Source organism: Plecotus auritus (genome assembly GCF_963455305.1).
Source record: "Plecotus auritus genome assembly, chromosome: 6".
Lineage (NCBI taxonomy): Eukaryota > Metazoa > Chordata > Mammalia > Chiroptera > Vespertilionidae > Plecotus > Plecotus auritus.
In genome coordinates, this window is record NC_137773.1 from 78,038,796 (window position 1) to 78,063,304 (window position 24,509).

General features: G+C 43.0%; 1 protein-coding gene across 2 annotated transcripts in view; it reads right to left on the minus strand.

The window, feature by feature from the left end:
* The window catches only part of GATA4 (GATA binding protein 4), a 59,554-nt gene that overhangs the window by 29,919 nt on the left and 5,126 nt on the right, over positions 1-24,509 (minus strand). The window lies entirely within an intron of this gene.

Sequence of the window (24,509 nt, forward strand, 5' to 3'; positions counted from 1 at the left end):
GGGGTTCAGCCGGATCAGGCGGATCAGACTGGGCCGGCTGGGGAGAGGAGCCATGGGCAGTTGGCCAGCCAGCCCTGCTCCCTGGTCGAACTCCCAGTTGAGGGGACAATTTGCATATTAGCCTTTTATTATAGGATCATCAGCTTGACAAGTTGTATTTAAGAAATCCTTCTGGGATGTTTCCTGGGACTGCACTAAATTTGTAGATCTGTTTGGGGGTATTTGGAAGAAAAGATATCGCTAAATTTTCCAATCTAAGAACACTGTCTTTTCCCATTTATTCATGTCTTCTTTTATGTCCTTCATTAACGTTTTATAGCTTTCTCCATAGAGATGAGACATATTTGTTTACCAAAGTTAACCATTCTTTCACCTGCAAATAATGAAACATTGCTTCTTCCTTTCTAATCTCATTTATTTTATTACCAGGAAATTTACACCTGGCTGGAGATCTGACAGGTATAGTTCGGCTCTCAAAAGTTTTCCCTTCAATGTGGTCTGAATTTCTATTACATTTCACAGTATTTATGTAATTGGGGTATGATTTGTTTCCCACTTCCACTGATGATGAAAATTTTACCTTATATTGGGGGTTCTTCTCATCTGACTTGGTGTTCAGGAAGGAATGGGAGAAAGCATACCTTTGCTATGCTGTCTCTCACAAGAATGTCTCCACCCCTTCTTCACAATACATACATCCCCTCAAAACCTATCGCCTATTCTTTCTCGTCCTATCACTAGCCTGCCCAGACTACCCTAAATTTTCCATGGTTTATTAGGCAATTAATCTCATCGGTCTTGAATTACCTATTTTATCCTTGTCTTCTAATATCATTTAGATCTTTGGGTGTTATTTCATCCTTTTCTCCCAAACCATATTTTCTTCCTAAGCCAAATTATAAGCACAAATGAGATCAGAGTATATTTTATACCTTGTTTATGGGGTTAGTTTTATTTTATTTCTCTTTTTTTCATTCTAGCCTCAGAACTCTGTAGCCAAGCAGATATTTACAAATTATACACACACAGAAATGGAGCTCCTGGGCACTGGGGCCACACAGAGCCCAGCTCTCAGCCTCTTCCTCCCCCTGAAGCACCACAGCGGAACCCAGGGCCCCTGGAGCATATTTGATGGCAACAGTCTCATAGTTCCATCCATCCTTTTACACACAGGACATCCTTTCCCGTTTTAGGAAAAGTTTGAGCTGCTACAGAAAAGCAATCTGATAGGACAAATTCAGGCAGAATTAGTACTACCAACTCTCACATTAATAGGGCTCATCACAGCTTTGGGGAGGAAAACAATGTGGTGTCAGGAGGGAGGATTTTTGCAGTTTACTCTCTTCTTACTAATAAGCTTTTGCATGGTTTCTCTATTTTCATTACGATCAATTGTGGAAAAATCCACATAACATGAAATTACCATTTAACCATTTTTATGTGTACAATTCAGTAGTGTTAAGTATATTCATATTGTTGTGCAATCCATCCCAGAATTCTTTTCATCTTGTTAAACTGAAACTCTGTACCCTCCTTCCCCAGGCCCTGGCAACCACCATTCTACTTCCTGCCTATGAATTTGACTGCTCTAGGTACCTCATAGAAGTGGAATCCTACAGAAATTGTCTCTTTGTGTCTGGCTTATTTCACTTAGCATGATGTCCTCAGGGTTCATCCATGTTGTACATGTGTCAGAATTTCCTCCTTTTTAAGGCTGAATAAATATTCCATTGTATATATTAAACCACATTCTGTTTATCCATTCATCTTTCTGTGGACACTTGGGTTGTGTATGTAAATGTACCCCCTATATAGAAGGAAATATAGACATTAAATAAGATACTGCGTCTATGTCCCTAAATGTAGATTTATATTGAAAAAGAAGGTGAATTCTAACTAATACAAAGCCTTTTGGCTACTGTGGTGCTCTCTTTTTCATCAACAATGTATTCATCTTTACAAAAAATAAAAAAGCAGGAACAAATGCGAGGCTGTGCACTGCACAGCAAAATCAATCAATCAGACCTTGACCACTATGGCTCCCATTTGCTGACTGGGCTGGGGAGACTGCACAGGGCAGGGTCCTCATTAGACTCAATCTTCCAGAAAGAGGCTCAGAGGTAGCGGTAGTTGCAGAAAAGCCAGGACAAAGAGGAAATCTCTGGCAGCAAGACTCTGAGGGAAAGAAGAAGCCCCAGAACCCAGCTCCCACAGAGCGGTTTATGCACATGTGTGGTGGCCTCAGCCTCCATAGTTCCCTGAAATGGGAGGGTGTGTACCATCAGTGCAGCTGGCATTAGGGAATGGGAAGAGCACCTACCCAGGAAGTTAGGCTGACCTGAGTCCTGCCAGCCTCAGCCCCCTGCGGCCCTGAGCACCCTGTAACCTCAGTTTCTTCATCTTCCAATGGATATTGCAACTCCTGTGCGCAGGACAGTTGTTGGAATCAATAAAACATTTCAGAGAAGAGTGTTTGCTGAGCTTCGATGCCACCACCAAATGTCACAACTTTCTTCTAAACTGCTCACCAGCTAGGCAGGCTGGATGTGGCTGTGGGTACCCAATTATCCATTTTCTCAGCTTCCTTGTGGGTGGGGTCCCAGGCTTCATGCTCTTGGCTGTCTGTACTACCTCTGCCCAATACTGTCCTCAGAACCTACTGGAGGGGCCAGGCAAAGGCCCCTGCTCCTGAAGGTAACAGCACAAGTACTCATCCTCCACTTGTTCCTGTTTTTCAGATGGTCAGAGCTGGAAGGGCACATAGATACCAGAGGTGTCTGCTGCCAATTTATTCATTTTAATAAAGGAATCGGAAGCCTGGGAAAGCCCATGTGGACATGCAGTTTCCATCAACACTCCTTAAAAGATAGCCCGATTGCTTCCTCTAGGACAGACACCAAGTCCACATCACTCCTGAAGTAGAGAGAGAAGCACAAAGAAACCTGGATCCTGGTTGTATCCCATAAAACCACTCAGATAGGAATGCACAGGGAGGTGCATAGATTGGGTTATTTTAAAAGCCAACAACGAATAAACAACTCCTCCATTTCTTCACATCCATCTCCAAATCCACTGAGAATCCAGCAGCCACCATGGGTTAGGTGAATTTCTTGGTAGAAATCCACAAGGCAGTTGATTTGCCCCCTGCTTTTCAATAAACACAATTTAGCACCATGATAATGCTAACCACAGCAATGTGTGATTCAGACCCTGGGAAAGACTGGACTCAACTGAAGCAATTCAAGGGGAAAGAGTGTCTCACTTGTTCTCAGAGTCCCAGAGACGGACCTGCCGGGGCTTCCTCCACAGCTGCCCCACACAATCGTTCCTTTCTGAATGCAACCAAGTGGTTTCTTCATTTTTTCCTTTTGTTCAGATCCCGCTGGAGGTAGACAACTGGTTCCAACTCCCCTAGGGGGATTTTTAAACATTCTAAAGCTATGACAAATGTCACTTCTTAGGTATCTACAACCCTAATTAGCCTCTGCTTATGTAAATGTGCCCCCCGCCCCCCATGTAGAAGGAATTATAAACATTAAGTTGGATATGGAATCTATGTTTCTAAATGTAGGTTAATACTAAGAAAGAAGGTGAATCCTAACTAATAAAAAAAAGAAAACCACACCCTCCTTTCACTCAACTTGGCAGCCTCCTGTGCTACCTAACCCTTTATTAGTGGAACTGAAAAAATTCCATTTGAAATAATATCTTTGCCCTAACTGGTTTGGCTCAGTGGATAGAGCGACGGCCTGCAGACTGAAGGTTCCCAGGTTCGATTCCGGTCAAGGGCATGTACCTTGGTTGCGTGCACATCCCCAGTAGGGGGTGTGCAGGAGGCGGCTGATCGATGTTTCTCTCTCATCGATGTTTCTAACTCTCTATACCTCTCCCTTCCTCTCTGTAAGAAATCAATAAAAAAATATATTTAAAAAAAGAAATAATATATTCTTTAATGGTAATAGCCAAGGTGAACATTTATAAATGGGTGTCTAATGGCTAACATTGAAAGGTGTTTACTGCGTGTCAAGAACTATGCTTCATGAACATCATTTCCTATTACTCGAAACAACCCTATGAAGTAGCTGCTATTCAATTTTACGAACGTGAAAGCTGGGGAACATTGTAAGGGGAAGAGCTAGAATTTGAAATCAGGTGTCTGACTTCATCCCGCTCCCTTAATTACAAGACTCTCGTGCTTCTCTTTTATCAGCTGCCAAATAGTAAAATGTTGGAGGTCCCAACAAGGAATATAAGCAAAAGTTCTGAAAATGATGGAAAAAAGTCTGGCTAATGGGCTCTGCCTTCACCATGTCAACTGGTTAGATGGTCCATTTGGCCAGCTCTCCCCTCCCCAGCATCCGTCCACTACGTCCTTCTCTCCCCCACTGCCCCTTCTGCTTTGTCCTGGGAAAAGGGTCCCCTTTATTAATGCCATTCCTGGAGATGTGTTTACACAGGGCAGGAAACTTAATATCAACATTCCCTGAAGGAGAGTGTCCTGTCACTTCTGTGAAGCACTTCAGGCCGGCAGAGTCCAGCCTCCCAAATCAACAGGCACTTACGCCCTTTAAACAGAATCTGATGGGAGAGTTTGTTTCTACAGAGAATCTTTAGAGTTCCTGAGCCCGTTTGTTATGATGAGTTGAGAGGTGGTTGCGGTTGTGCATGCCCCAAACTCCCTCTGGTGCCTCAAGAGGCTCTCTAAGAAGGATCTCAGGGAATCTCTGCAAGGTGGGGAGGAGGGAAAATAGTGGACTTAGGCACTCAACGGGTGGGAAAGGACAAACCTGATGAGTGAATTCTGCAAGTCTCTATAAACTGGCAGAGGATGACTGCAATGGATCTGGCTCCAGGTTCATTACACTGATAGGATGTGAAAACTTTGGGGGCCTTAGAATCCCAAGGGGCACACACCATCAGAGCCCAGCAGAACAGCACAGGATCAAGGAATAAGTCCAGGTGGCTTTTACAAGGTAAAACATGAGGGCACACCATTATCCATTTTCTCAGCTTCCTTGCTTGGCTCCTCATATCCAGCATCTGTTACCCTGCCCTGCACCACTCTCCCCTCCCACTTTCATCAGAGGCAGCTCTCAGAGCTCCCTGCCCCACGTCACTCTCTACCCTGGAGGCTCTGTCCTGTTTTCAAGTGATGGCTTCAAACACAGTGGTGAGCCTCCTGGACATCTCACTTGCATGTCCCTCCTCCATGCTTCAGACCCACCATATCCAAAATGTTGGTCCCACCTCTAAGTGCCCTGTTTCTTTGTTATTACCTCTGAGAATACCATTGGAGTTTTCTATGCTCTTCTCTCTTCTCCTGGCCTTCTAGGCTCTAGCTGCCTCTGCATGATTCTTACAGCTCCTCAACCTCCTCACTTACCCAGCCCTGCACCAGAGCCCTACAAGGTCCCCCCTCTCTATAAACCTGATCTTGGGTGGAGACATAACCAATCCTGACCTCTGCCTCTCAGGTCAGTCTCAACAGTGTTGGACTGCAGCATGAATATGGAGCCAAAGGGGTTGTACATCTTAGGGTGAATTCCAGACTTTACCTTTTCAGAAAATGAACTTTTGTATTTAGCATGCAATCGTATCACAGACCCCAAAATGAATGAGGTATACTTCTTTTTGCGTATACATATACTCTGAAATATGTATGAAATGAGGAAGGGAGAGGGAGACAGATAGAAACTTCAATGATGAGAGAGAATCATTGATCAGTTGCCTCCTGCACGCCCCCTACTGGGGATTGAGCCCACAACCAGGGCATGTGCCCTTATGGTGGACACTCAACTACTGAGCCACACCGGCCAGGCAATGAGGTATAATTCTTGCCCTGGAAACACTTCCAGTCTATTGGAACTATAATCCAACTGCAAGGATTGCACCCTAAGTTACAGTGAAAACACTGGCCATGTCCGATTCTTGGGAATTCTGCCTGGAGCCTTCTCAGAGGCTGCAGATGCCCACAGAGAGATCCCCATGAGATCCCACCGAGCTTTCATGTAATTCACAACAAGAGCCAGCTCTGCTCCCTCTCTGCCATCAAGAGGCAGTGTGATCTGTTTTCTCTGATTCTTCCTTGTTTGTTTCTAGTTATTCCAAAGTCAGGTGAGTCAGAACAAGAAACAAAAGTTGTCTGTGTATACAGCATTATGGAATTATTAGGGTAGAAAGAAAAAACGAGACCATCGGGTACCAGATGGATTGCCAAGGTGCTGAGCCATGATGGCTAACATCGTGCAGCACTTCCAGTTCCCAGGGCTCCAGCATCCATGCTGTTCACCACCATGATGATGGAGAGAAAGTCTCTCTAGTCAACAGCTAGACTCAGACGATCTAACTACCCTGGCCGTCCCATCAGAGAACAAGACTCACCAAGCCTAAGTGGTAAAACGCAAGGGACTCCAGAAATGCAGTAGAATGTGCTCCTCTCTCCATAGAAAGAAGTCAAATAAGAGCCTCCCAGTTCCTGCACGGTTCCTCCCTAGAAGTGCCACTTACTTCCCAGGCTGTCCAGCAATCAGTGGCTGCCAGGCAGAAGGGGGAAGTGATTAATCAGATTCCCCAGCCCTTGGACAATGGGGGAGGCTTAAAAGGAAATCTGGGGTGAGAAATTCTACTCAACAATTGACTCAACTTTCTATTCAAAAGTTCCTCCAGACTTTTTCAATCCAGCAAATTAAGGTGGGTGGTGGCGGCGGGGTACGAATTCCTGATGGGAAAGTGGAATCCCACAGAAGTGAAGAAATGTTATTGGCCTGGTCCACATGACTGGTCAGTGATATGAGGCATCAAATCTGGGATTCCTGCCTTGATCCAGTGTCTCATTTGCTACCAAGTGTTCCTCCTTTTCCTCATCTCCACCCCAAGGAAATTATCAACTAAGCAGGAGGGCCACAAAGTTTAAGGAGAGATTCTCCATGACAACACGGAAGAACAGCTTAGTATCCAAAAGAAATGATGTAAACTCGAATGCCAGCTCTGGGTGGGCAACTTCAGAATGACCCGTTCCCCAGGCCATGTAAATGGGGGGATGAGAGGTGCATGGAAGTTGTCTTACACATAACTTCCCACAGCGCTTTTCTCTTCAAACTGTGGCTGTAGGGGCTCAATAGAAAGATAATGACCACTGTCTTCACCCATGCTCTTTCTTGGCCAGTTTGGCCTGGTGATTTCCCCTTGACTTTTCTTCCATGTCCTCTGCCATCACTCACTCATTGTTCAGGCTAAAGAATGCTGCTGACAGCCTCTCTTTGAGTCACCTGCCATCTGTCTCCATGACAGCCATATCTCCTCTCTCTCTCTCTCTCTCTCTCTCTCTCTCTCTCTCTCTCTCTCTCTCTCACACACACACACACACACACACACACACACAGTGTATATATATATTCCCAATCTACTGATTCAATCATGTTTGCCCTCTATGCATAAAGCCCCCAAACACCTCAGCTGATTTTCAAGGCCCTCCATATCTGGTCCCAACTGTGTCAACCTTGCCAGTCCCTCCAGGGGAACCAAGCTGCTGGAATGCTGGGAAAAGGCCCGACATAGGTGGCCATCTGGGGTGGAGCACTTCATGGAGAGGTGAGAAGTAGAGAGAGTCCACTGTGAGCAACCCTGCATGTGTACCAGGAGTTCAAAGCTAAGAGCTAGAAACACTGGTGGTAAATCCAAAGTCAAAGGCAAGGAATGACTAAAACCGACAAAACTGGTTCCAATAATCGACTGTTAGTGAAAGTGCTGATATTGTTTTGATGAGACTCTATGGATGCTATGGCATAAAGTGAGGAATTATGTGGTGTTGCTGAGAATGGATTTTTGGTGTGGATGAAAGATTTATAGATGTTAAGAAGCATAAAAGATATAAAATGGAGAAACTGCCATTGAAAATAGTATTGTAGTTTCTCAGAACCTCACATAATTACCATACAATCCAGCAATTACACTTCTGGGTAAATACCCAAAAGAATGAAAGCAGGGATTCAACAGAGATTTGTACACCCACGAGAAACAACATGTGGACAGAAAAAGAGGTTGTACAGGAAGTAATGTCACAGGGTGATTTGTCATAAACTGGGCAGGTCATAGTGGGTAATCATGCTCCAGGCATGTAACTTCTTTAGTAAAAGGTTTATTTTTGCCTTAAGCAAGCTCTGTCCATTGTTTCTGTGTCTAGTCTAACACGTCTTTGAAACACCTCCTTTTGGACACCTCGAAAGGGAAACCAACCTGAAGAGAGCAAGCACTGAGTCTTGTTAACCATCCTCTAATTCAATTCCTGCCTTGCTTCCTCCCACCTTCATGTAATCTTCCTATGTTCCCTCCCTAATTCCAAATGCATAAAAGAAACTGCCAACTATCATTTTGGGAGGCATTTTTTTCTCAGATTCTTGAGATCTTGCTTCTAGGCACATCCTCTGTTTGACTCAAGTTTTTATAAAAATGTTCTACAGGTTTTAATGTCCTTACCTCAACAAGCATTATTCACAATAACTAAAAGGCAGAAGCACCCCAGATGAATAGACAAATAAAATGTGGTAGATACATACAATGGAATATTTTCAGCCTTTAAAAGGAAGAAAATCTGGACGGAGGGTACAACATGTATGAATCTGGAGAATATTAGGACAAGTGAAATAATCCAGACACAAAAGGACAAATTTATTATTTTTAAAAAATATTTTTTTATTGATTTCAGAGAGGAAGGAAGGAGAGAGAGAAACATCAATGATGAGAATCACTGATCAGCTGCCTCCTGCCTGCCCCCTACTGGGGAATCAAGCCCGAAACAGGGGCATGTGCCCTGACTGAGAATCAAACTGTGACCTCCTGGTTCATAGGTTGATGCTCAGCCACTGAGCCATGCCAGCTGGGCAGGATAAATCCTTTATGATTCCACTTATATGGGATATTCAGAGTAGTCAAACTCATAGAGATAGAGGGAGAAGGGTGTTTTTCAGAGGCTGGGGAAGCGGGGATAGAAACAGAGTCCCAGTTTGGGAAGATGAAAAAGTTCTGGATATGGATGGCAGTGATGGTTGCACAACAATGTGGACACTTAAAACCACTGAACTGTACACTTAAAAATGGTTAAAATGGTCAATTTTATGTTGTGTATATTTTATCAGGTGTTTTTTTTTTTAATTCATAATGGGAAGTAAAACCCTTTTATTTATTTATTTTTTAAAATATATTTTATTGATTTTTTACAGAGAGGAATAGAGAGTCAGAAACATCGATGAGAGAGAAACATCGATCAGCTGCCTCCTGCACACCTCCCACCGGGGATGTGCCCGCAACCAAGGTACGTGCCCTTGACCGGAATCGAACCCGGGACCCTTCAGTCCGCAGGCCTACGCTCTATCCACTAAGCCAAACCGGTTTCGGCAGTAAAACCCTTTTAGACCTAAATTTGAATTGAAAGTATTGGTATCAACACATGATAAATTTTATCTTATCTTTGGGTGGGGTGGGGGAAGTACTTCCTAACCTCTATACTGAACGACTAACCCAATATCTAAAAGCTCACTAGCAGAGCTAGCTCTAAGAGTGGTGTCCAAATACTATTCCTCATTAAAAGGAGTCAGGGCTTCTGGAGAAGTGGCCGAATCCAGGTCTGGGAGGAGAAAATGCGTTAAGAGCCAGGAACATTTTGTAGTATGGAAAGCAGGAAAAGGTCAAACTAAGATTTTGTAAAAAATAAAAATAAAAAAAAATTCATGAATCAATTTGAACATGCTCCCACTGGCAAAGACGGAACAATCTGAGCATCAATTAGAATAATACCTACATGGATTAAGAGACAAAAAAATTCATTTCATTGGTAATTTTTGAAGGATGCTAAGGGAAGTTATTATTTTAAATGCGGAAAAGTAAAGCAAAAGAAGCATTTCTCCTGCTTTTCATTACAAACTGTATCTCAGAGTTACCAAATATATATATATTATATATATATACTATTGATTTTACAGTAAGGAAGGGAAAGGGATGGAGAGTTAGAAACATCAAAGAGAGAGAAACATTGACTAGCTGCCTCCTGCACACCCCCTACTGGGGATTGAGCCCCACAACCAAGGTACATGCCTTTGACAGGAATTGAACCCAGGACCCGGCGCTCTATCCACTGAGCAAAACAGGTTAGGGCAAATATTCCATAAACTAAGTTTTTTTTTTATTGTTATAGATGTATTCCAGATAATAAATGAGAAAGGAATGAGAGCATTAGAATGTCACCATTTGTAACCCCCTAATGAAACAGTGGATCTAGGCAGTGATCATCAAAGGCTGCTGAATGTGATCAAGTCTATTATTCCAGTCACAGATTTACATGAGATTAAGGGACAGAGAAACATTAAATGTCACAAAGAAAACAATCAACAAAATCCAGGCTATAGGAAACTCTACAGGAAAAACCTAGTATCTTTAACAAATATATTGAAAGAAAAAGAAGAAAGGATGAAAGGGGAACCAATAGCTTAAAAGAAACTTAAGAGGCAACATATAGACCTTATTTATTATTTACATCCTAATTTGAACAAATGTTAAAGAAAACTAGACAAATGGGGAATTTGAACACTGACTGTATATTTAATGATATTAATGAGTGATAGCTAATTTGTATCAGAGTGATACTTGCACTGGGGCTATATTTGTAATACATGCCCTTATATCTTTTAGAGATACTAGTATAAATATTTATAGATAAAACAGTAAGTTGTCTGGAATGCCCTTCAGAATACCATCATTTGGTGGTGGGGGCGGGGGGGAGGAGGAATGTAGATGAAATACAGCTGGTAATGAGTTGATATTTGTTTAAAGCTGAGGGATGAAGAGTTACTCTCTACTTCTGCATATATTTGAAATTTAACATATTTAAAATTTGTTTAAAAGGCAAGAATTGAACTTAAAATCTTCATCTTCACCTCTATACCTCTTGGTGCTCTGGCTAATCCATCCTAAGGTGTCTAGTGGTGCTTACCTGCATAAATAGTACTTTCCCCAGTAATTATCAATATTCTATTCAAGGCCACTCCCATCACTTACCTCACTATTATCACAAAAGAAGGTGGGATGCCCTAACCGGTTTGGCTCAGTGGATAGAGTGTCGGCCTGTGGACTGAAGGGTCCCAGGTTCGATTCCAGTCAAGGGCATGTACCTTGGTTGTGGGCACATCCTCAGTAGGGGGTGTGCAGGAGACAGCTGATCGATGTTTCTCTCTCATCGATGTTTCTAACTTTCTATCCCTCTCCTTTTCTCTCTGTAAAAAATCAATAATATATATATATATATATATATATATATATATATATATATTAAAAAAAAAAAAGAAGGTGGGATTATAAGAGGGTGGGACCCAGCCTTGGAGATCAGATTAGCTACGCCCCTCTTCCTTCCCAGGACAGGGAAGGTAGGATCTGGTTTGGGAACTAGGATCAACCTCAATTTTTGCCCCTTCTTCCCATCTCGGCATGGACACAAACCACACACTGCGTGGGTCCTACTGCTGAAGCACATACACTTGAACTCCTCCAAACATCCTTGTAGCATGCCACTTTCTTTCCATCAGAGCTCTTTCTCTAATTGGGGATGAGTGCAGAAATGCACAGGAAAGGCAGTCATGGCCTTGCAAGATTGAGGCAAGAACAAAAAAAAAATGGAAGGCCACTATTTTTTGCCTGTCTACATGCTAACCAAAGTTATATCCGGAATGCTACTCCAATTCTGCCATCCCACTGTTCTCCTTTCATGTCTTCTCTCCCTGAGGCCAAGTCCAAAGCCTTTAGATGCCTCTGCTTCCTTTCCAGCCTGATGCCCTCCCACCCTACACCGTGGACTAGCCAGACTCGAGACATCCTCACCCTGAAACATCCTTCCCTCCATGCAGCAAACTCCTAATCATCATTTAGGACTCAACGCAGGAATCCCTTCCTCCAGGAAACCTGGTCTGAACTTCCGGTTCCAAGGCCAGTTTAAGAATCCTAGGGGCTCCCGTGGAACCCAGACTGACCCTGTTACAGCTCTCCATACACTGAGACTGCACATTCACTTATATCCACCCCATCAGACAGCGAGCTGCTGGCATGCAGAGACCATCTTATTCATTTCTGATCTCCGAAGTCTAACAAGTGCCCTGCCCACAGGAAGCAGGAAGAACTACTAGTATTTGCTGGTTGGTTGTTGGATGGAGCAAATGTGTCTGATACTGGTGTGTGTACCCTCTGTGGATCTCTACGGCCTCCCAGGAGCTCAGACACGGAATGGGTTTAGTTATAACCAAAAAGCAAAGGAACAATAAACTGAGACCAATTCTGAGGTCACTTAACCCTGGCTTCCTAAAGTTATTTTTACATTTCAGTAGCTACGAATTCATGCAATGGCTGGCGAGGGGGGGGGGGGGGGGACGGGACTGTGGGAGATTGGCCGGCAGGCCTGGATTGGGCTATTGGGGCCAGCCGGCCAGGAGGTGAGGGGCCGCGGGAGCTCACTGACCACCAGGGGGCAGCTCCTGCATTGAGCATCTGCCCCCTGGTGGTCAGTGTGCATTATAGCAACCGGTTGTTTGGTGGTTCATTCGTTTGGTCGTAATGGTTGCTTAGGTTTTTATATATATAGATTATAAGAAAAAATAGCCCTAGCTGGTTTGGCTCAGTGGACAGAGTGTCAGCCTGCAGACTGAGGGGTCCCAGGTTCGATTCCGGTCAAAGGCACATGCCAGGGTTGCGGGTTTGATCCCCAGTGAGGGACGTGCAGGAGGCAGCAGATTGATGATTCTCTCTCATCATTGATGTGTCTATCTCTTTCTCCCTCTCCCTTCCTCTCTGAAATCAATAAAAATATATTAAAAACAAACAAAAAAATTAAAAAGAAAACTGGGCCATCAAACACAAAATTTCAGATACTGTTGCTTAAAATGAGGCAGGTTGCCTTGGAAACCTGCTTTACACAGACTGCATGAATTTGAGTTTGATGCAAGCTCATAAAGGTTATGTGTTACTATGGTAGCTTTGGTATGGGGAAGGATAGCCCACATCTGCTATTATCATGGGGATGCCATAAGACCCTGGATTTTTAATCTCCCAAAGGGCCCTCGAGCAGCTCTTTTTAGCATTTCTGCTCCTGGCTGATTTCTTAACCTTATAAATGCAGACACTCAAGCTAAGAGAGGCATATAAGTGGTCCAGAGTCATCCAGCACAAAAATGAGAGTACAGGACATGATTCTTGGGGCCTTTGGTGCCGGACCCTTGTGGTTTCACCTCAATGATCTCCCCTAAAAAATGGGTTGGGAGCCACTGCTCACATTTCCCAGCAAATCAGAGCTTCACAAATCACTTCAAGGGGGCAACTGTTGAGAACTTACAAATATGCTCAAGCTTTAAACTGGATCTATATAATATACTGTAAGATTAAAAAAACCATGTTTTCACATATAACTCTCCCATTTGATTGGCTATTTATTATTGGCAGTTCTTTCAATCAATTCCCATTTTTGCTCTATTTAAGGCAGGGGTGGAGAAATCTTTTTTCTGCCAAGGGCCATTTTCGTATTTATAACATCATTTGAGGGCTATATAAAATTATCAACTTAAAAATTAGCCTGGCCCTCACAGGCACTGGGGCGGTGGGGGCTTGCCTGGGGTGGGAATGGCTGGGGGTGGCGGGGGGTCAATTGGGGAAAAAGAAGACATGTAAAACTTTAGACAATAATAAATAAATAAATACCTCAAAAAAAATTAGCCTGGCCCTAGCTGGTTTGGCTCAGTGGATAGAGCGTTGACCTGCGGACTGAAGGGTCCCTGGTTTGATTCTGGTTGCAGACTCAGTCCCTAGTAGGGGGCGTGCAGGAGGCAGCCGATCAATGATTCTCTCTCATCATTGATGTTCCTCTCTCTCCCTTCTTCTCTGAAATCAATAAAAATATATTTTAAAAAAGTTAACCTCCTATATTTAGTTAAACATTTCATTAACTTACCCCTAATGCGTTGGCAGGGCCAGACCAAATAATTTCTCAGGCATTATACAGCCCATAGGCTGGACATTCCCATCCCTGATTTAAGGGATCATCTGCAGGAGCCAGACTTGGTCACTAATCTTATTAAAACTTTCTTCAATGATGAAATAACTAAACAGTAACTTTTATGGTTGTTTAAACATATATGTATACACATGCCTGCATATGTATAGTAACTAAAAAGTCAAAAGATTAATGCTTAACAGTGGTTATCTTCGGATGGTAAGATTATCAAATATTTGTGTATTGGTTTATATGAGTTTTTCATTTTTCCATATTAAACATAGATCGAGTTTAATAAAAGAATTAACTTTTTCTGATACCATTGGAAAAATATGTTTCTTACTGAAGGCATCTTTGACCTGGAAAACATTTTCTTTTTTCAAATAAGTAGTCTTTTCCTATTAAGTGTGCACTCTGTGAGAAACACATTCCTTCTTTAGGGTCAAGTTAAGTTCTCTCCATATGCCAGGGAAAGGTTTTATTTGTTGTTTGTTTTCCCCACCTACTCAATTTTGAGGGTAACCTGTATTATTGCCTCTCTTTACCTGGTTTGATTTATGGTCTTGGAAGTCAGGTTATTCTTTGCTAGGTCAAAGAAAAAAGAAAAAAAAAGAAGGTTTCCCCACCTAATACCTGATAAAATATCTGAAAAGGTCATTGCAGACCTTGACAGAAACACATACAATTTCAAGCCAATCTGATAAAACAGCAACTAGAAAACTTTTATCAGAAGAAAATGTAACTTGCCATTTCCCAGCTCAATTGACTGAACTTTTTTATCTGAAATGACAGACATCATAAGATAGGAAAAGCTGCAGATAAGAAGCCAAACTGTGTTGTCTTGAATCAGATCCGATTGTCTGCCCCCGGTTCAAACTCCCACACCTGCTTGAATGGGTCAATGAGCGTCTCTTGGCATGGTCCCGGAGGGGTTTGGAAACATCGAGAAAGTGGTGAACTTTGAGACTTCAGCGTTTATTCTGTGATTATAATTAACCTGCTCACCAGTTGCTGTCAATCGATTCTGAATGGAGGTGATAAAGTTTGACTGGATTGCTAGAAGTAGAAACGAAGATTGGAACCGGGAAGAAAAAAGGAAGATTAAGAAAATAATTTAAGGACTAAATTCAATTTTAAGAAGCCAAGCTGGGTCTGTGATTGGTTTACTAATCCTCAAAAATTTCCCACCAAATTCTGGTAGTGACTCCTTGATTTACTGTCCTCCAAAATAAAGTACATCTATGATTATTCAACACAGAGCAAAAGACAGCCTGGCATTCCACACCTGCAGAGGCCTCTCAATGACTTTAAACATATGGAATGACTTACCTGCCTGGATTATATTCCTCCTTTGGGGAAAAAGAAGATATTTAAAGAAATGAAGTCAATTTGGGAGACTCTGCAAAATGCTTAAGGCCAGAAAAGCAAATTCCCTTCATTCAGATAAGAGGCTTGAATATCCCAGTTCAATTCTGATTACAAAGCAGTAATAGATAAAACCATAGGCCTCCTGCCAGAAACGAGAAAGCTTCCACCGAAGGCTTCTGTGTTCAGCTCAGAGCAATGCCACTTGGGTTCTTCTGGTTGCGGTTTTATTCACTTTCTTGATTCATGCCCCTACTCCCACTTTCATTAAAAACATAATTACTGTGTCCCCCCCACTTCTCTGCTCCTCCCACAAACACATTTGAATCTATAGAAAAGATGGTTTTCATTTTTGTTTAGGAAAGGGATTTGAGAGCCATATGGTTTTGCTCTTATGCAGCCAATATCCCCCCTCCGTCTCCCCTCAGTGAGAATCCTCTAGTGTGGAGGGTCTGAATTCTGGGAAATCTCTCTGTAATTCTCTGCACACCAGAATCAGGAGTCTGAGAAGGAAGTTTGTGCAAGGCAGGGATTCCTAACATTGCAAGTTCTGCAGTATCAGAATGAGATGGACAGTCACTCGGGAAGACATTGAACTGGAGAGACATTGGGGGAAGCAGGAAAACACAGAAGAGAAACTACATTGGGGAGAGGGAGCAGGTGGAGAGCCAAGTAATAGAAAAGCCTAGGGTTTTAGTCCTTCCACCAACACGCACTTCTGTTTCTGCAGGGATAAGTGCTAATGAAAAGTGTGGTAAATGGGGGAAAACACGGTTCTGGAAGTTGGATTTATGTGGGTTCTAAACCAGAGCTGCCGTGTTCTACCAGTGGGAGCTGGGGCAGATTACTTAATCTTTCTGCGCATCCGTTTCCTACCCAGCAAAATGGAGATAATATCTACCTCTCAGGAAGGACTTAAAAGTCCTTGACAACTTCCTCATTGACACTTAATAAAGGATCCAACTTCCTATATAGAAATTGCACATATATAATGCACACGATATAGGCCATTATCCCTAAAAAGTTATTAGCTAGCCCAGCCGGTGTGGCTCAGCGTTGAGTGTTGACCTATGAACCAGGAGGTCACGGTTGATTCCTGGTCAAGGCATATGCCCAGTTTCGGGCTTGATCCCCAGTGTGGGGCATACAGGAGGCAGCCAATCAATGATTCTCATCATTGATGTTTCTATCTCTCTCCCTCCCCCTTCCTCTCAGAAGTCAATAACAAAGTTTATTTTTAAAATGTTACTAGTTTCCAAACATTAATGTACCCAGCCTTGCACTTTTATTTCATACAACTTAAAACAGACCAGAGGTTATTCCTATTATAATCCCATTCATATTCTCTTTCCTACCTTCTTTCTTTAGAAGGAGACAAAGGAGTAGCTCTATAGGTAGCCAATAAAATGTTTAAATAATTCTTCATGGAATGTGTTACATGAGACCAAGGTCAATACAACAGAGACACTCATTCCCAAACCATGAGAGAGCATTATTACCCCTTATTCAGAATGTGCAGGCCAAAAAGGCACCAGCAGAAAAACACTTTTAGATGTCAAAAAGGCCCCTTCAAGTTCTTGAAGCAGCAGCAGCATTCTGGGTCTTCAAGAATTGCCCTCTTCTGGAGCAAAAGAATGATAAAACCAGTGATCCTGCCTCTTTCTTATGCAGACAAAAGCAGCAACATTTGCAACTCGCTTCAGCTCTAAATTGCATACAACTCAATTGTCTTAGAAGAACAGGCTGAAAGGAATTGGCTAAAAGATTTACCTTGCCCTGGAAAACGGTAATTTGTTTTCTAACACAATCCCATCACTGCCCTAGGTTAGTGGTTTGGGGGAATCTAGCCTCCATATAACCCGAGGGAGGGAGAAGTGCTCACACCTGTGAATGAGCCCTTGAGGGGAGCCATGTCAGTGTGGGGGCGGGGGCAATCGACAATTGCTGCCTAAGATCTGCTACCCCATAGATATTGAGAGTAGGAAGAGTTTTTGTCCCTTCAGTAAAGCAATCTGTTGGATAGCAAAAATCAAAAGCCAAATTCAATAAACATTTGTTTTGAAGTATTTTTCCTACGCATCCATAAACTAAATATAGAACCCCACTAAAAAAATGGGGAGAGACTTTCAGGAAGTTAATTCATGACTACTGTATGTCCCTTTAAAAACTTAACTGGTTTAGCCCTAGTCAGTTTGGCTCAGTGGATAGAGCCTCAGCCTGCAGACCAAAGGGTCCCGGGTTCGATTCCCATCAAAGGCATGTTACCTCAGTTGCACGCTCCTCCTAGCCAGGGCCCTGGTTGCCTGCTTGCAGAAAGCAACCAATCGATGTGTTTCTCTCACATCGATATTTCTCTCTGTCTTACCCTCTTTCTTCCACTTTTTCTGAAAAATCAATGGAAAAATATCCTCTGGCGAGGAAATAAATAAATAAATAAATAAATAAATAAATAAATAAATAAATGTGGTCTTTATTTTTATTTATTTATTTTTAATATTTTTATTGATTTCAGAGAGGAAGGGAGAGGGGGAGAGGGAGAGGGAGAAAGGGAGGGAGGGAGGGAGGGAGAGAGAGAGAGAGAGAGAGAGAGAGAGAGAGAGAGAGAGAGAGAGAACATCAATGATGAGAGGGAATCACTGATAGGCTGCCTCCTGCATGCCCCCTACTGGGGATCGAGCCCATAACCTAGGCATGTGCCCTTGACCAGAATTGAACCAGGTTCAGTCCACTCTATTCACTGAGCCAAACCAGCTGGGGTGAGGTGATCTTTAAAAACAAAAACTTTATTGGTTTAACTTTTAAAATTGGTAATATACTCACATGGTTCAAAATTGAAAAGGTTGCATTTGCACATTCATGTTCACAGCAGCATTATTCGCAAGAGGTGGAAACAACTCAAGTGTCCAAGATGGATGAAGGAATACACAAAATACATACAATGGACTATTATTCGGTGTTAAAAAGGAAGGAAACTCTGACATGCTAAAATAGAGATGAACACTGAGGACAGTATGCTCAGGGAAATAAGCCAGTCACAAAAGGACAAATAGTGTACAATTCCACTTATATGAGATACTTAGACTAGTCAAATTCATAGCGACAGAAAGTAGACTGGTGGTTGCCAATTCGTAAGAGACTGGGAAATGAGCAGATGTTTAATGGGCACAGTTTCGGTTTTGCAAGAGGAAAAAGTTCTGAAAATCTGTTTCACAACAATGTGAATATACTTAACACTGCTGACCTACACAAAATGCTTAAGGGGGTAAAATAAAATAAAACTTAACTTTAACCTCCCTGTATTCTACATGTATTTTCTTGTTATTTAAGGAATTAAAAATAAAGCACAAAGTTACTACTAAAAATGGTTAAGAAATTTTAAAAATTCAAAAAGTTCCAAGGTATAGATGGTGAAAATTCATTTCCACCCTTATGCTTCACCAGCCTTGCTATCCCCACCCCCCAACACCCACCCTGAGCAATCAAGGTTACAAATTCCTTGTGCATACTATTTCCAGAGATAAATTAAGTCTTTTCAAAGACATATAACCTTTTCTTTTTTTGTTGTTTTTTACACAAATATCGTGCCACACACACATCCTGCACTTACAATATTCAGAGGACTCCATACACTAACATAATGAACTTCTGAATGTTCATGCTTTCAGGATATCCTACTGTTTGCCTGTGCCATATGTATACAAACAGCCCCTTAATGCTCACTTAGGTTATTTCCAATTTTCTTTCTTTCTTTTTTTTTTTTTACTACAATGAGTGCTCTAACTAATATGTGCCAGTTTATTTCTAGAATAAATTCCTAGAAGTTGAATTTCTGGGTCAATAGTAACCTACTTCATAATTTGTTGGCTATCACCAAGGGCTCTCATAATGGTTGGACCAATTTACACTCCCACCCACAGGTATCAGAGTTCCTGTTTCCTCGCACATCAGCATATGTTTGTTTTCTTAGGGAATTTAAGCTAAAAAAAAAAAATGGGGAGGGATACAGAAGAAAGTGTTATCGAAAACTGTCTCCTGTGCATGCATCATTCCACCGAGTGCTTAGAAAGTGCCTAGCAAATGTGGCCTGACCTTTTGATGAGACACAATTGGGCAGGTGACAGGTCCCCACACACCTTTCCCATTTAATTGGTTCTCAGCTGAGCACCACAGACCAGCCCAAGGCTGACTGACCTGCTCAGGGTGGAAACCGGAAAGTTAAACAACTTTGGTTTTCTCAAAGACTGGCAAATCATTCTCTAGCCAAACACATTACTTTAAGAGTCGGAAAAAAAAAAAAAGGTTGATCTTATACAGTTTCTTATATAAATGAACCGGCTCTGAAAGCAACTGGCCTCATTGATAAGCAGTCCCCAAAAGATCAAGAGAACACCTCAGAATTTTTCTCTGACCTACACCATAAACTCAGAATACAGTGAATGAGGCAAAGCTTTTAAAGAAATCATCTGGGTAACACAGTCATACACATGCATTTCGCTGTGTTGTTAATTTTTTTAACCTACCCCTTAAATGATTCAAACATTTTGAGATCCTTTGAAAATATTATAACTGATTGTTTCTCCATGAAACAAAAGAACTGTCATTCTATAATAAAATATATTTTAATAGTGTTTCCAGTAACATCTACCAAAATGCCATTTCCTTCAAGGCATATTTACATATAATTTCCGTTGTCCCTTTTTCAGCCTTAAGTATTTATAAGCATTAATTGGTACAAAAATCAACTGTGTTGTAATGTACATGCACTACAATACTCCTGTTTTAATAGTACCTTTCCACTAGTTTTGACAAATTGCACTACTTGTATAACCACTGTGATTGGTTTCTTTAAAAGAAGACAGATACATTACCCTACTACAGCTATTTCACATGAACACAAACACAGACCTGCAACCATAAAATGCATGAATTCCTTGCACAGCTCCACCAGCCAATGGCAACGCAGTCTCTCCTTAAGCACTTTCAGTGCCCAGGGGTTTATTATGAAGACCAACCATGTCCCCTATTCCATTTCAACAACTACAATCAAGTGTGAGAAAGTGTTCTCAAACTTAATACCAGCTCACCTGGAGCAGCACAGGTTAGAAGGCCACAGACGTTTGCCTTTTAGATATCTGTGTACACAGTCACTCTCACCCTCACTTATCCACCCCGTGACTTCTGCAATCTCAACAGTTCCAGTGGTTTCCCAAAGTTTCCAGAACCTTCTCCCACACTCCTCACTCTTTTCTGAGGCTCCCCAGTTGGCCTCCTAAGTGGCCATTGTGTGCAGTTTGACCTGGGCAGGGGACTGAGGCAATTGCCTCCTAGATCTCTTCTCAAATATTTGCTAAGTGCCCAGCATGTGCCAGGCACTTAAATATGAGTAAGACTCTGTACCTGCCCTCACTAAGATCACATAATTCCATTAATGCAGCCTAATTACGATTTCAACTGTTGTTTTAGGGTCAAGGCTCATATTGAACTTGGAATGAATTAAGTTCATATACATTGCAGTCAAGGTAGAAAAATTCCTTCCAACCTAAGTGCAGGGCTTTACAGAGGCCCCTAGTAGCTTTTATTACTTTGATTTTTGCCTTATTAAAAATCCAACATAACTATTCTGGCAAGATATTGTTAATACTAAGGTGATTAATATTATAGAAAAGTACAGGTGTGTTCTTATTTCTCCTCATTAAAATTACAAACAGCTTTGGAGTGAAGGGTGAGTTAGTCTGTGTGGTTTTACCTATAGTGATAAATACCAAGCTGTGTTGTATCATTCATGGTACTACAGTATGATAGCAAATGGGCATAACTTTTTTTCTTTTTATTCTTTTTTTTTTAAATCCTCACCCAAGGATATTTTTCCTTTTTTTTTTTAGAGAGAGGATGGAAGTGGAGGGAGGGAGAGAGGGAGGGGAAAAAAAACCACAGATGTGAGAGAGACGTATGATTGGTTGCCTCCTGCACTTACTTGCCCAACTGGGGCCAGGGATAGAACCTGCAACCCAGGTACGTGCCCTTGACTGGAATCAAATAGGTGACCCTTCAGTGTGCGGGTCAACACTCTAACCACTCAGACACACGGCCAGGGCTTGTCTTTTCAAATTGCGGGTACTTTTCCTGGCAAACTCCTACTCAGCCTTCAAGGCCAAATGGAGATGGCACCACTTAGGTGAAGGCTTCCAGATTCCTAGACAAAGGGAAGAACAACCTCTTTCTTCTCTCCTTTGCTCTGAGCTCATTACTGTACCATGCTGCTGGGTCATTTACCCATTTTCATGTCTGTTTAGGGTGACCAACCATCCTCATTTATTTGGGACTGTCCTAGCTTTAACATTAAAATTCCCAAGTCCTGGAAAACCCCTCAGTCCTGAGCAAATCAGGAAAATTGGTCATGCTACATGAGAGTGTGAAACTGTTTAATGAAATAGCCGTCGTTTATGAGGGGCCAAGTACTTCACAACATTACCTTATTTTTCTTATTTAAGAGAACAATAAAAGTAGTTACATTATCCTTTTCTAAAGAAAAAGAGAGGAGACAGAGAGAGGTAAGTAACTTGCCCAACCCAGATCACAGGACACCTGAAATTGAATCTAGGTTTGCCCGAGTCACACCGCCACACTCTATGGCCATCTTAGGGCCTGGTAGCAACTCTACACAGCAAGCTCTCAGTAAACACTGCGGAATCAGTACTTCTTGATCATCATTCTTCTATCAATCACTGCCAGCTAATGTGCCAGGATTGGTTCTTGAGAAAGCTACCAGGCATTTTCAGGAGGATCCACATGATAGGAGGAACATATAAAAACCCATTTACCCATGCCCTAGCTGGTTTGGCTCAGTGGATAGAGCGCCGGCCTATGCAGGGGTCCTCAAACTTTTTAAACAGGGGGCCAGTTCATTGTCCCTCAGACCGTTGAAGGGCCGGACTATAGTTTAAAAAAAAAACTATGAACAAATTCCTATGCACACTGCGGGCCCAGGACGAATCGGCTGCTAAGCAGGACAGGCAGCGGCACCGGGCAGGCCGGATAAATGTCCTTGGCGGGGTGGGGTCGCATGTGACCCGCAGGCCCATAGTTTGAGGACCCCTGGAAGGTTCCCGGTTCAATTCTGGTCAAGGGCACATGCCCAGGTTGCAGGCTCCACCCCCCGGGGGGGGGGGTCTCCAGGAGGCAACCAATCAACGATTCTCTCTCATATTGATGTTTCTATCTCCCTCTCCCTTCCTCTCTGAAATCAATAAAAATATATAATTTTTAAAAACACCCATTTACCCTAACTTGCTTATATCTCAGTGCCATCTGAAGATGTGAATGCCAACAAATTCAACCTGCCTCGTGTTCTCTCACAACGATAACATGGAATCCTTCATGACTGGCCCATTTAAAACACTTGGCTATGTGCAGAAGAGACAATCCAGCCGTTAGACCAGACCCAAGGGCTGTCTTCAGGTGGGACTTCCTGAGCTAGTGGGACAGAGCAGAGTGCTGGGAAGACAGCCGCACTTCTTGGCAAGAGAGCACTCCTTGGAGGTCAGCTTGCCATCTATTGAAACTGGAATTTGGGAAACATTACTTCTCCAGCACCCTCCTGCATGGTACGGGTTGCATTTTAGGATCTAAATACTCACTGCCTGCACTCACACCGTTTTTGTTTTGTTTTCTACATGGTTGCAGTTGTAATTCTGACAACCGGGAAGTATCCTCCATTTTTGGCTTTTGACCTTCTCTTTTTTTCCCCAACCAAACACCAAATTCTTGCTCCAGGATTATAAGGGTTAGGAATCAACTTCCCCACGCCACCTCCAAGTTAAAAGAAGTGGAACTATGGGACCCCTTTTATTTGTTTATTTTTATTTTGTTGAGAAAGAGAGAAACATTGATTTGTTGTTCCACTTATTTATGCATTCATTGATTGATTCTTGTAGGTGCCCTAACTGGGGATGGAACCGGCAACCTTGCCATTTCAGGATGATGCCCTGAGCCACCCAGCCAGGGACCTCTTTTAAAACAGAAGTTCTAGAGAGAAAGCACGAGTTCTAAGAATGCAGGGCGAAGTGCCCCACCCCACCCACACAACCACGGGAGCGGCCATTGTATGGAGATGTGGGGCGCTATCTCTCGCAGGTCCTCCCAAAGGCTCCGGAGGTCGCCCTCCTCCCCTGGGGTGTGCCGTCTGGCTCCCCCGCGACGGGGAGGGGGAAACTAGGAGCCACAGACCCAGCTCCGGCGCCACTTCCACGGTTAATCAGTTTACCTGAGATGTGTATTTGGCTGGATTCCCCTGGGGACCTCCCCTGGCCACCCAGGGTCAGAGAATAATTTAAAAGCTCTTCAAAGCACAGGTCCTTCCCTGAGCCAGCCCAAGACTGGAAACCTGGGAGGGACAGGCTTTACTCTTCAAAGTGAGAACAAATGTGAAAGGATTTAGCACTTAGTAGGTAGTCAATAAATGTTAACTTTGTTTCTCCAGTCTGGGCTTCCCCTCCCCCACAAGAGCCAACGCCACCCACACCCAATCCAGGCCCAGAGGTCGTTTGCATTTTTAACTAGAAGTTGCCACTTCCCTTCCCCAACCAGCCCAAAGCACCGAGGCCCTTCCTCAGATTTCGTTTTGTTCATCTATAAATCAGGGCACCGTGGCACACGTCTGGCGTCTTTCCCAGGTGTGACATTCAAATGAAATATTAAGTTGTGCCCATTACGATTATTCGTTCTAACGGCAGCCCGTGGATCCTGAGGCAGTCTGCGTTCCAGTCAGTCTCTGTTCAAGGCGGGTATTATTAAAGAAACCTCCCTGAGTTTCCCTTGTTTCCGGACACTGACCAGCCTGCCTTTAATATACACTCCTGGGCACATCTGTCCCGGCAATGCGACAATACGCTCTGGCCCCGAGGCCCCCACACAAAGCCGGCCCCAGTTCAACCCATCCTCATCGCTCCGGTCCCGCCTTTGTTCCGGGTGTGAAAGCCCCGGCAGGAGAATCATCTGCCACCCCAACTGGGCCGCCAAATGGCCCAGAAGATCTTGGCTGCCAAGCCCGATGCAATCAGTTCCCTGCGGAGGGCCGAGCGAGGGCCCGGAGGAAATGGGGCAGAAACCCGGCGACCGCCAGCGC